The 12,438-nt window shown below is 36.2% G+C and overlaps 1 protein-coding gene across 11 annotated transcripts in view; it reads left to right on the top strand.

The window, feature by feature from the left end:
* Nucleotides 1–12,438, top strand: part of LOC143240776 (uncharacterized) — a 246,700-nt gene that overhangs the window by 101,298 nt on the left and 132,964 nt on the right. For 4 of the 11 annotated variants that reach the window (XM_076483805.1, XM_076483814.1, XM_076483808.1 and 1 more), the window contains exon 2: nucleotides 8,851–9,066. The exons of the other annotated variants lie outside the window; for them this stretch is intronic. The gene's annotated coding sequence lies outside the window, so the exon portion shown is untranslated. The remainder of the gene's footprint in view (nucleotides 1–8,850; nucleotides 9,067–12,438) is intronic. 11 annotated transcript variants of the gene reach the window in all.

Genomic DNA, 12,438 nt, shown 5'->3' with positions numbered 1-12,438 from the left:
TTTCCGGTGCCAGCACAAACAAAATATACCAAAATTAAAGTAAGGTTTCCGGTGCCAGCACAAACAAAATATACCAGAGTTAAAGTAAGGTTCCGGTGCCAGCACAAACGAAATAAACCAGAGTTAAAGTAAGGTTTCCGGTGCCAGCACAAACAAAATATACCAGAGTTAAAGTAAGGTTTCCGGTGCCAGCACAAACAAAATATACCAGAGTTAAAGTAAGGTTTCCGGTACCAGCACAAACAAAATATACCAGAGTTAAAGTAAGGTTTCCGGTGCCAGCACAAACAAAATATACCAGAATTAAAGTAATGTTTGTGCCAGCACAAACGAAATATACCAGAGTTAAAGTAAGGTTTCCGGTGCCAGCACAAACAAAATATACCAAAATTAAAGTAAGGTTTCCGGTGCCAGCACAAACAAAATATACCAGAGTTAAAGTAAGGTTTCCGGTGCCAGCACAAACGAAATAAACCAGAGTTAAAGTAAGGTTTCCGGTGCCAGCACAAACAAAATATACCAGAGTTAAAGTAAGGTTTCCGGTGCCAGCACAAACAAAATATACCAGAGTTAAAGTAAGGTTTCCGGTACCAGCACAAACAAAATATACCAGAGTTAAAGTAAGGTTTCCGGTGCCAGCACAAACAAAATATACCAGAATTAAAGTAATGTTTGTGCCAACACAAACAAAATATACCAGAGTTAAAGTAAGGTTTCCGGTACCAGCACAAACGAAATAAACCAGAGTTAAAGTAGGTTTCAGTGCCAGCACAAACAAAATATACCAAAATTAAAGTAAGGTTTCCGGTGCCAGCACAAACAAAATATACCAGAGTTAAAGTAAGGTTTCCGGTGCCAGCACAAACGAAATAAACCAGAGTTAAAGTAAGGTTTCCGGTGCCAGCACAAACAAAATAAACCAGAGTTAAAGTAAGGTTTCCGGTGCCAGCACAAACAAAATATACCAGAGTTAAAGTAAGGTTTCCGGTGCCAGCACAAACGAAATATACCAGAGTTAAAGTAAGGTTTCCGGTGCCAGCACAAACAAAATATACCAAAATTAAAGTAAGGTTTCCGGTGCCAGCACAAACAAAATATACCAGAGTTAAAGTAAGGTTTCCGGTGCCAGCACAAACAAAATATACCAGAGTTAAAGTAAGGTTTCCGGTACCAGCACAAACAAAATATACCAGAGTTAAAGTAAGGTTTCCGGTGCCAGCACAAACAAAATATACCAGAGTTAAAGTAAGGTTTCCGGTGCCAACACAAACAAAATATACCACAGTTAAAGTAAGGTTTGTGTCAACACAAACAAAATATACCACAGTTAATCAGATTGATTAAGATAAAATAAAAATGACGGAGAAAAGCAGATGAAGTTATTGTTCATAACACATGGAAATGTCATAAAGAAAGTGTACGTGTAGGTAGAATAATGCTGTTAACTTGCTAGACTCAACACCATAATAGAAATAGTCTTTTCTAATTATGGAAGCTTAGACATAGATCGGTGCTTTGTGGTTAATTACAAAGCTACAAAATGGAAATTTTTTGGCTGTACACACCAGGAGGATCGAAACCCGATTTTTAGCTTTAGTAGTTCACGGATGTACCGCTAAGCCACTAGGGGGCCAGGTTTAGTTAAACTACGTAAGGCCTGATGGTTTCAATCACTACACGTCTCGTGCTGACCGAAAAGATGGTTGAATTTAATAAACAGAACAGAGAATATCTTTCCATCTCAACTCGTCTGAGAAATATATTATGTTGTACGTCTCTTGCGAATATCTTTATATAGCGCTCAACACGTCTAATGAACATTTTAATGGTCTTGGGACTCTTTGGCAGTGACACTGTAAACTCCTAATATATATATGTAAGTAGGGAATATCATAGATGAAAGATAAAACAGCGTGGTGATTAAACCTGAAGAGAAATGTTAAGATGAATAATCAATAAGTCAGCAACAAAATACATCTATGTACCACATCCAACCTGCAGTTTACATCTATGTACCACATACAACCTGCAGTTTACATCTATGTACCACATACAACCTGCAGTTTACATCTATGTACCACATACAACCTGCAGTTTACATCTATGTACCACATCCAACCTAAAAGGAAAAAAAAACAAGAATAAAAAACACATTGAAGGTAATTAGAACTTTTGTAAAGAGGTTTTAGGGCCTGCCGTGGCTAGATGGTTAAGACGCTTTACTCAAAATCTGAGGATCGCAGGTTTGAATCCCTTCAGCCGTGGGGTGTTATAATGTGCCTTCCCTCTAGTCTTACACAGATAAATCAGGGGAGACTGAAGCAAATAGTCCTCCTGTTTGTTTGTTTTTTGCGAAATTAAAAACAAACCAAATCAATTAAAAAGCCTCACCTAACAAGTTAACACACGTTTGTTATAAGTTTTCTGCTTAACGCACTCAAATTACGAATAGTGCGTTTTTAATTTTTGTTAACTAACAACGCTCTGTTTTTAAAGAAATTGAATTACTTTCAGCACCTATTGGAAGAACATTCACATTTAATTAATTTAAATTTTAATTAAACCAAATTTTCTCCTATTTTAGATTCGGTGAGTTTCTGAAAATTCCGAATTTAGGATTACTTGTTTTCGTGATGTATTAATTTGACGTTCGTTTTTGTTATGGAGAGGTGAATATAAGTAAGATACATGCTAGTCTTCAGTGTCAGAAGTAGGCTTAGTAAATATTAATTCAAAATTACTTCCCTGTGTGTACGTATAATGCTGATATCACTTGAGTTTACTTTGTTCTGTGTGGCTTATCTATGGATATTTGGTTGAAAATTTTGGGATATGTTTTAATATCTCGACACAATACCAGTGAACAATAGGTTTGTTTCTAGCTGAGAATACTTGAGAAATTAATTGTCATTTTTCAAAATATCATTTATCTGGCTCGTCATTAGGATGCTGCACTTACAACCTGCAGGTCACGAGGTCTAATGACGTCACCGAACATGCTCGCTCTTTTAGTCTTTGAGGCATTATGCTTTCCCGGCTGATCCCACGTTTCTTTTGTAACGATTATCCCAAAAATTGCAGGTGCATGGTTTTGATGAGTTTCCTTCATCCTTGTCTATCACTTCTAAATCAGGGACGGCTAGCCCAGCTCGCCCTTTCGTAGTTTTGTGCGAATTTTAACAAACCAAACAATTAATTAACTATCTAATTAAGCGTCTGATTATCAATTACAAGACCCGAGAGTGGTTCTACAATCATTTCTGTTTTCTTCTGCAGTCGTAACATCACGTGACCACCGTAAAATCACTATCACTACTTCACAGTGTTTCAAGTCAAGCGTTGTGGACTGTACTCACTGTCATAAAAAAACAACAACGTGTATTCTAAAAATAATTATATATATAATTTATAAGGTGTCGTTTAGACTTATTTATAAACTACGGTACTTACCATATTTATATGCCACGATTCAAAACTTTGTAAAAAATTCACTATGTGAAATAGAATAGCGTATGCTAGGCCTAAAATGCATGATAAAATTAACGTTAACTGCGCAACTGATGAGTTATAGTAGGCCTACATGAATAGTGACTTTTGGGAGACAAAATATAGATCTAGAATGTTATTTTCTTACGCTTCTGATTTTTATCCACAGTGGACATATTAAGAAGACTTTGGCTGGGGGGAGGGACATCCGCAGTTAACGTCATTTTTATAACCAGTTTTAGGGCTACCTGTTCTTAATGTTTTGCCAGCTTTCGGCGTTTAAACCGTATATTTTGAATAATAGGTATTTATCATCTCGTTCAAATGGTTTACACTTTCGGTTGCTATGGCAACTACGCTATACGAAGTTGTCGGTAAGTTCAAGAAATAATGGTTAGATGTTACAATTAGATTCTAACACTCAAGGCGAGAGTTATGCCACTGCGATTTATGGTTACCATGGTAACTAAAGAATCCAGGTGCGTAGTTGTTACGTGAGAAATTCTTGCGATTCTCGGTTAAGAAACGTGCCGAAAATACTTTTCGACTATGTTCGTGCAGTGTACACTATATGTCAATAGGAACCACCCTAGGGATTAGGAAAAATCGTCCAGTTCTCTTTTGATTAGCTCCATTTATTTTTCCAGCTGAAATAAATCTAAACGAAATTCCCAAAACCTCGGGTTCTCGGTTTCCTGTTACGAAACTATAAAGTATAGGAAAACTATTTAACAGCATTGGATTATACTGAATATTTTCATCTATCGGCTTGAATCTGATTTGTTACTGTCGCTTTTGTGTCCTACATCGCTGTTTTAATAGCCAGAATACCTGTTTTAATAATATTTTTCACTGTAATATTCCTGTCTCTTTTGTATTGTTATATTGTTGTTTTACTACTTTGAGTTATTTGAACCTGTTTTTTTTAAGTGTACATTGTTGCTTTAATATTTTCCTTCACTTTAAATAATTATATTTTTTTTGTTTTATACATTTTATTGTTCTTTCAGTTGTCAATTGTTTGTTTGATTTTGAATTAGTTGATAATTTAGCAGTGTAAGACTAGAGGGAAGGCAACTAATCATCACCACTCGCCGCCAACTCTTGAGCTACTCTTTTGCCAACGAAGAATGGGATTGACTGTCACATTAGAACGCCCCACGGCTGAAACGGGGAGAATGTTTAGTGTGACGAGATTCGAACCCGCGACTATCAGATTACGAGTCGAGCGCCCTAACCATCTGGCCGTTCCGGGCTCAGTTGTTAATTAAGTCATAGGTTAAACAATCGCCAAAAGTTCCCTGCTGGTACAGTGGTAATCTATGGATTTACAACTCGATTCCCCTCGGTGGACTCAGCAGATGGACCGATGTGGCTTTGCTATAAGAAAACATACACACAATCACCAAGTGTTTTTTTTTATTATTATAAGAGGATAATGTTGCGATCGACTGCTTAATTATTTTTTTTTGTCTTTCAAAATCTGTAGTGCATTCTGGACGGATTTGCACATTTTGATAAAAAGTACGTTTACAAAAAAAAAAACATCTTTATGTATATATTAACTGTGAGAAATCCACAAAGAAGACACGTTCGTTAAAATATTTGAAAAAAAAGTATATGCCTGCAGTGCAAACGTCGTTTCTCCTTTTAAATATTTATTTATCGAGATAACGTTTCGAATTAGCGCTCTTCATCAGATCGTATACTTTACAAGAAGGGGGCATGCGCAAAGTTAAAAACAATTGTTAGTCTGTGCAATATTTAATGTTTTTATTTCTTTTGTATTGTCTATTGTTTCATTTCTTTCGCATTATGTATATACTGTTGTTTCAATGGTTAGCCACTAACTGCTTCGATTTCTATTGTACTACACATTGTTTTAATTTAAGACCGATGTTTATTAGCTTTTACCGACACGTGATAAGCTTTATGACTGCAGTCGTTCTATCTTGTATTTAAGGAAATTGACGAATAATATAACGGATATGACGTAATAAAATTTCAAAGTCATTTTCTTAATATGCTTAAGTAAAACATATAATTAGGTTTCGAACGAGTTAAACCCTTCAGTTTAGGGATTTAATACTAATTCAATAAAGTTCCTTTTGCTAATCCCTAGATATTTTTCACTGATCCATACGGTCTTTTATTAGGTTTGGTTTGTTTTGAATTTCGCGCGAAGCTACTCGAGGGCTACCTGCTCTAGCGGTCCCTAATTTAGCAGTGTAAGACTAGAGGGAAGGCGGCTGGTCATCACCATCCACCGCCAACTCGAGGTCTACTATTTTACTAACGAATAGTGGGATTGACCGTCACATTATAACGCCTCCGCGACTGAAAGGGCGAGCATATTTGGTGAGGCGGGGATTCGAACCCTCGACCCTCAGATTACGAGTTGAGTACCTTAATCACCTGGCTATGCCGGGCCTCTTTCGTAAGGAATGGATCTGATGATGAAAAACTTGTGACAGTATTATTGGCGCTGACAGTGTATTTCATTAAACAATTAACACTAGCAAAACGTTTAAGTTTATTTAGATGAATTCTTGTTTTTTTATTCATATAAATCGGAAACCTTAGACGATACAATTGGGTTTAAAAATATATATCAATATGTTTTTTCTTGTACGCACCAGAGTATGAATATTATACCCTAAGATACATAATAATATTAGGTGTTATCTGAATAGATCAGTTAGAGCATATGGAGCGAACCCTAATTGAGACTTCCAAATAATCTTTTTCGATCAGCTTGTTACACTGTATTTTTCCACTCAAGTCTAAAAGAGTGCTGTACTCTTAAGGTTGAATTTAACTGTAGTAAATATATGAAAAACAAGGAAAAAGAGCATTTCGAGTTGACTTTGTTGCTTCCACTGTCGAGCCGTGGACTTACAAGGTGTAGCTGATAATCTAGGGCCCGGCATGGCCAGGTGGGTTAAGGCGTTCCACTTGTAATCTGAGTGTCGTGGGTTCGAGTCCCCGTCATATCAAACATGCTCGCTCTTTCAGCCGCGGGGACGTTATAATGTGATGGTCAATCCTACTATTTGTTGGTAAAAGAGTAGACCAAGAATTGGCGGTGGGTGGTGATGACTAGCTGCCTTCCCTCTAGTTTTACACTGCTAAATTAGGAACGGCTAGCGCAGATAGCTCTCGAGTAGCTTTGCGTGAAATTCCAGAACAAACAAACAAATCAACCAGCTGATAATCTGGATGCTTCCATCTGTTGTGAAACATATGGCTAGAGCGTTAACCATATTCGATTTTCAATAAATACGAAAACGTGTCTGTATGTCCGTCGTTATTCAACAGTTAAGAATGATGTTCTACGTTATGTCCACCAACTTTAATCAAAATCCGATCATTTTTGACTGACTTATAGAGAAAAACACAATGTGAAGAATCGGTCCTCATGTTAACGAATAGAGATTTCTTTTGATGTTCGTTATCATACTGTGTCTTTGACCTTTGACTTGACCATCCACACGATTCTTCACACTATTTTTTTTTTTTTTGGATCTAAGTTAGATCATAGTCCAAATGTACACCAACTTGCGTCCAAATCCATTCAGTTGTTTTCGAGAAATCTTGCTGACAAACATGCATACAGGGGTGAAAACATAAGCTGCGTTATGTCACTCTCATATCCATAGAACAAACTCAAAAAGATATAGGTTCCCTTATTGCAATTTTTTTTCCTTTTTACACACGTTTTAACACTACTTTTAAATGATATAAACAAAGGACTTGTTATCGGCTTAATAAATCACACTAATAAAACGCATTTTAAATTAAAAGTAATGAATTTTATTACGAGGTATGACTAACTGCTTATAGCATTGAAAAAAATTTAATAGCAGTAAACGAAACTTAATTGTAAATAATAATTAATTAGTATCTCTAAAGGTAAATGATGCTTCTATGTTTCAACATTTTGTTTTGTTTTGTTTTTGGTCCAAACAATGGGTTAACGAATGAAAAACGACTGATGAATATACGTGTAATATATATATAGTTATTCATTTTGTTGAGTTGGTTATCTTGCGTATTTTTGGAATGTAATTTGAAAAGTTGCACGTGGTCAATAAAATTCTTAACACGCTCATAAACTTAAAGAATGGCGCAAAGAGAGAATCTTGGGGCTTTTTAATCTAAGGACAGTCAGAAACTGGAACTAGGACAAAACGAACGCTCTCCGTAAATGGTTGAATCGAAACCGGCACTATTTCGTGAGGACGAAGATCACTAGAGTGCTCAAACCCGTATATCAAAGGATAGCCAGCTAATCCTTGTTCTTCTAGTTTGCCTGGGGTCTGGATGTTTGTTCAAGCTTGGTGATTTAAACCTGGTTTCGATCATGCCAGAGAGCTGGAAACCAGAGGCGACAGGAAAAACCCCCGTACTCCCCGGGGATGGTGAACCTGATTGGGTTACGACACAAACTAACGTGAGCAGTGTACGGGACTCGTTCCTGTTGACGCAGTTGATCTGCGTGCACACGTGTAAGTCCTCACGTTCTTCTCGCTACTTGCTCTAGGAAATTACTCGCACGTACTCCACCTCACCCCTCCACCTCATTGTAATTTAGATGAGGACAGAGACAAACAGACGTCACCTGAAAGAACCACATGACCGCACTCAGCATCTACGGTTGATTACAGACCACAGTGAAGATGACTCCTAGAAAGTGAGGACTGGAAAGAAGCATGGCTCAGCCTAGTGGGAGTTCGAAATTAGAATCGCATTGCATTCTCTGTACTTTCCTTCCCTGTCTCACGTGGTCGTGTTTTCTAGTTCAGTTCCTGTATATGTTTCGAGAAAGTGGAATAGGCTATTTATATGTTTGATGTACACTGAAGGGAAATTTCTAGTCAACCACTCGGCTAAGTCTCAATATTAAAGAATATAAAAGCATAAGACTGCCGTTTGTCAGAACTAACGTTTTATTAACGTTGTGCCAGCCAAAGGAGTTAAGGTGTTATGTACATTTTTCAAATCTGTTAACAAACTAAGCAAAAAAAATCGACTTAGCCGTGATATGTTTGTTGTTCTGAATGTAATATTTCTCGCTGATTGTAACCGCAAAACAAACAATAGCTTTCGAAATAAAATTCAAGAAAGATATTACTTATAGATCTTGCTTCTATTATGATATTCTGTATATATGTATATATATATAATTAATATATATATATATAGTATATACCTCAATTTTTGTTTCTACGTGAAACTGATATAGTTAGGTTTTCTTGATGTTTGTTGTATTCAACATAAAACTAATTGTAGAAATTATTTTCTTGTTAGAGATGATTGAATAATAAGATAGGATTGGGTAAACCATTAGTGTTGTCATTCCAGGCTCACCGTGGAACACTGCTGGCGGGTGGGTTAGAGAGCTAGTGAGTTTGGTTCAACAGGCGGTAAAGAACGGTAAATCTAGTTAGGGGCGAAGGAGCACATGTGGCAGCCAGATGTCCGCCCTACGTATATTATTCTCAAATAAAGCTCCAGGGGAGGCTAGAACGAACCAATTCACACTGACGAGGTCTTCATCATACCTACATACATACACATGTGCGTGTACGTGTGTGTGTCTTCAGACATACACTGAGTGGTTATTGGTAGATTCCCGAGTCTAATGAAAACCACATAGATAAGACAGAGTGTACATTAAATATACTATTGTTATTATTTTACATGTAAGTTTGTGGTTTAATGGTGACTAAAAAATTGCTTGTTTAGAGACTAAAGCACTTTCTACACAGAGCTGCCATTCACAAAAATTAAAGCGAATTTATCCGCCAGTTAAAAACTACAATAGTTGATTATTAATAGGACGGAACAGTGTACATTATAATACAATTACAATGAAACTAAGGCACACAGATTGTTGAACACGTTCGTAGTGTGTTATTAGTTGGATTGAAAATCAGAATTGGTTTTAACGCCAGCCCCAGTTCAGTGTTCAACGTCTCTTTCACTAACTCCGCAGTCTTTGTGTTGAAAACAACCTTTTTAAACGATACAGTAATCATTTATTTTGCTAATCAAATATTTTCTATCGATACTCGTCTAATTAAAGTTAGCATAATTAATATCAACTTCCGATCAAAACAAGATATTTACTTAGGTAAAAAATAAAAGTAAACCAGGTAATGTGTATAACTGTTCTTACTTGTACACAGATTAAAACATTCTTTCATTTGATTGGGTACTGTCGCCGATAACAATATTTTCGTCCATAAACCCAATAATATTTCACAAGACTTGTCCTGATTATAAGAGTTAGGTGTGTCCTAAATCAATGCACTAATTAATAGTGCAAAATAACTTCTAATATAAATATACAATAATATAGAAAATAAACTATATTAAACGTTCTAACCAATACTGGTAATAAAAGTGACACATAAAAAACGAAATAGTAAACTTCATTTACGAAAGACATAAACATAAAATATGCTAGTCTTTTAAAAGGAGACTATTCAATGATTGGTTTAAGTGTCAAGTGTAAACAATTATCTGAACGAGGGCAGTGATGATACACTAATTATATTGTAGTTAAACCACTGCGTCACTGTTAAAAATTTAAAAAGGAAGAAAATAAGAACATAATCACTTTCAAAAAATAATTCCTCTCGTTATAAATTAGTTTGGTGCTGTGAAAATAAGGACCTTTGTTAATATAATTTATATATGTTTGTAATAGTTGTTAAGTAAGTGAGGCAGATTAAAAACTCGTATGAAGTTGCAAATACAATAACACTTGCTTTCATAATAAAGTAATATTTTATGTTGATTAATATTAAATGAAGATCAGAGTGAGCTGTGTACTTAAAGCGAAACCAAAACTCAAACTGGCCCTCGTACCAGCTAATTGGATGCAGTCTTCTTATATTTCTAGTCATAAAGGTTATAATGTACTATCTCATCAGTTGAGTGTCCTCGTTGTTAACAATATTTTCAGCCGTATTTTTAGCCTGGCATGTATGTCTAAATATTATAAAACGGATTTGAAAAAAAAAAAAAATCAGCTGTATTTATCAGAACAATCAAATACGATTAACTTATAACGCCTGGACAAAATTATATTTGAAAAACACCAACAACGAATAACTCTGATAATCGAAAGGTTGTTTGTTTGCTTTGAATTATGTCAAAAACTGCACGAGAATTATCTGCTCTGCCCAAGCCGTTCCTAATTTAGCAAATGTAAGACTCTAGGGAAGGTAGCTAGCTAGTCATCGCCACCTACTGCCACTTTCAGGCAACTCTTTTGCCAACGAATTATGGGATTGATCGAGACATTACAACTCCCCCACGGCTCAAAGGGTAAGTGGTACGGAGATTCGAACCCGTGACCCTCAGATTGCGAGATGAGCGCCCTAACCACGTGGGCGTGCTGGGCATCAAAGCCAAAAGAAATAATGTGTTCCTTAACTATGAAGTTAAAGAATGTTAAAGAAATAGAATTTTGCTAACTCAGTTACTTTATCCATGTGTCTAAAAACTCACTAACATAAAACTATGTTTATAAACTAAAAAGTAAGTTTAAATTTTGTTATAGTCGAAAACTCATCATGCCATATTAAAAATGTTTGGGCGTGGCATGGCCAGGTGGTTAGGGCGATGGGTGGTGATGGCTAGCTGCATTTTCTCTCTTTCACTACTAAATTAGTGACGGTAAGAGCAGATAGTCCTCGTGTAGCTTTAAGACGAAATTCAAAACAAACCAAAACCAAGAATATTTATGGAGTTAAAATAAAAAATATATATATATGTTCTGTAAAAACAACAATTAACTTGAAGTAGATAAATACATTGGATATACTTCGACACTACTAATCTACCTGTCTTGACAACGGATTCTTATATCATGAACGATACGTACAGATACAAGGCAGTGTGTGCACAAGTCATAAGTTGTTTGTAGGCTTTAATTTCAGAAACGAAAATCTGACACTGGTGTACTAGACCTTCTTTCATCGTATATTCAGCAGTATTTATACATGCGAAACGTTGTTTGACGTTCGTAGTATGTTCGTGCTTTTATTTATCACTGGTTCTGTTAATTACTTAAACTTAGCTTGACCTCGTCTCGCGTTTTTTTTTGTTATTTTTCTATATATGACTGAGTAACTTTTTACAAATGCGTGTGCTGAAGTTAAGAGATGGGAGAGCAGAGATTGGAGTGAGGAAGACTTTCACCTGTGTGAGCGGAAATTCACGACAAGTGCTATAGGAGATTCGCGTGGTAAAGAGCTGAAAACGGAGCTTACGTAGCAAGCAGATTACACGAAACGATATTTGCATCTCTAAACATCCGTTCCAGCTCTGTGTGTGAGCAGGAAAATGAAGGTGGCAGCTGGTAATTCCATCTTTTTCACCTTGTAACATTTCGCTGTTACACGTGATTTATCTCTTCCTCTTGTGTCCTTATGACACCCCCCGTGTGCATTATCGGTTACTTCTATTGCATAAATTATATGCCGGTAAATATATAATATAATTATTGAAGTTTAATATCGTCATGTGTTTGGTGGTTTTTTTTTAAGGATTTCGAGTGTTGTAAGAAAACATACGAAAAGTTCGTTATTAAATTTTTTTGTATGAAATGGCTAGATAGTCCCTTAAAGTCAAAGTCACTGTGGAAATAGGAATGGAAGAAAAGAAACGGTGTTAGAAACGTTTTCGCTGTTTTTGTTTTAAAATCCGATCGTTGACTGCCCCGTTTTTATTGCTTAAAACTGTGCACAATGCGAGCCGAGAGAGCAGTTATTTTGTTCGCTAAAGACAGCTCAGAGGTTAAATGAGAATCCTAATGTGTTCGAGAAATGAGATAGAAAAAAAAATTGTTTATTTTTTGAATTTCGCGCAAAGCTACGAGGGCTATCTGCGCTAGCCGTACCTAATTTAGCAGTTTAAGACTAAAGGGGAGGCATCACC

Source organism: Tachypleus tridentatus, chromosome 13, assembly GCF_004210375.1.
Source record: "Tachypleus tridentatus isolate NWPU-2018 chromosome 13, ASM421037v1, whole genome shotgun sequence".
Taxonomy (NCBI): Eukaryota; Metazoa; Arthropoda; class Merostomata; order Xiphosura; family Limulidae; genus Tachypleus; species Tachypleus tridentatus.
The sequence above is the reverse complement of the archived record's forward strand: the minus strand, read 5'-3'. Positions and strand labels throughout refer to the sequence as shown.